The sequence below is a fragment of the Mirounga leonina genome, unplaced genomic scaffold, assembly GCF_011800145.1.
Source record: "Mirounga leonina isolate KUSES-001 unplaced genomic scaffold, KU_Mleo_1.0 Mir_153, whole genome shotgun sequence".
NCBI classification, from domain to species: domain Eukaryota; kingdom Metazoa; phylum Chordata; class Mammalia; order Carnivora; family Phocidae; genus Mirounga; species Mirounga leonina.
Window position 1 is genome coordinate 25,222,708 of NW_023270387.1, and position 1,393 is coordinate 25,224,100.

Sequence of the window (1,393 nt, forward strand, 5' to 3'; positions counted from 1 at the left end):
AATTCTTGGTGTGAGGCTCAGCACAGGGTAAGTGCTCAATGCATGTCCATGTCTTTGAGAAAGTCCAAATGGCTGGCTTCTGGGCCCAGTGGTGAGAACAGCTGTGCCATGATTGGGGAAGGAGAAGCAAGACACATAGGTGGAGAAGGGCTTCCTCTCCCTGAGCCTGCCATCTTGATCGACATGCCACAGTCCTTACCAAACCCCATCCACCACAGTGAACATAAAATATCTTTGGACACCTCAGAACCCATCATTAAAACTGCTGGGTGTGGGAAAACAATTGTTTGCCCTAAATAAGTGACTTATGATTGCCCTTGGTTTGTCGGAATTTTCCTTTAATTATAGGCATAAACACCCATCTCCTTCTCATTCACGTAATGAGTTTCAGCCTTGTGCATCTCAATTAAAGAGGGGCCCAGGAGAATTATGGGTATCTGAGCAGTCTTCCTGTTCCAAGTTGCCATGGGGCTCTTGGAAGAGTGGGTCCTTTATGGGGAGAAGATAATGGGCAAAAAGTGCTCTTGACTGATAGACCAGTCACAGCCTTCTCTTTCCTATAATAATAGAGTTGTTCACTAGAGCCATTCACTAAAAAAATTCCAAATTTCTTCCACACCACCCCACTTTATGCTTCAAATCATTGCATATGCCCCTGTCCTGTCCTCTCTTCTTGCAAACTCAATGTGGAGCCTTTTGGTTCTGGGAAGACTTTCTAGGTATTAGGAGAGACTAGGAAAACCTTCCTTCCTCTACTTGTATTTCTTCTGTGTCAGAAGAGAGAAGTGGGTTTTATGGAGAGGTACAGACTGTCTTGGGGACCAGTGCCTGAAACAGGGCTCCTCAGAACTAGATGGGAACTCATGGCTTGATGGTCTTGTCCCCAGTGACGCACACTCAGCCTTCCCTTCCCTACATGACACCTGGTCAAGGGATGGATGAGAGAAACTGTTGGAGGAAGTACTGGTAGATTTCCCTGTTGCCCACCAGCCCCTCAGCACCTCCCCCGCAGGAGGACAACCTCTTTCTCCACATGCTCTCCAGGCATTGGTGCTGTTCCAATGGTTCTCTTTCCTTCCCCAAGCCCTGGGTGATAGCAGTTGCCCATTGGGTGGTGTTAGTACCCCCACTGGGACCTGTTTCAAGCTCCTGTTGTGATGTCCCTGAACGGGGAGGGACTGACTGCCCAAATCCCTGAAAATTCAACACTCTGCACCAGCCACTCAGCGCACCACTGCCCCAGGGCAGAAGGTGGGCCTACAGGGCCCTGGGTTTGAGAAGGGTTCTCCATCTTCCAGAGAATATGCCCTTCTAACGACAGGACATTTTACAGGGACTGGGTCTTTTAGGGGACTTTTAGGGGTCTTTGGTTCTGGGTCTTTTAGGGGACACT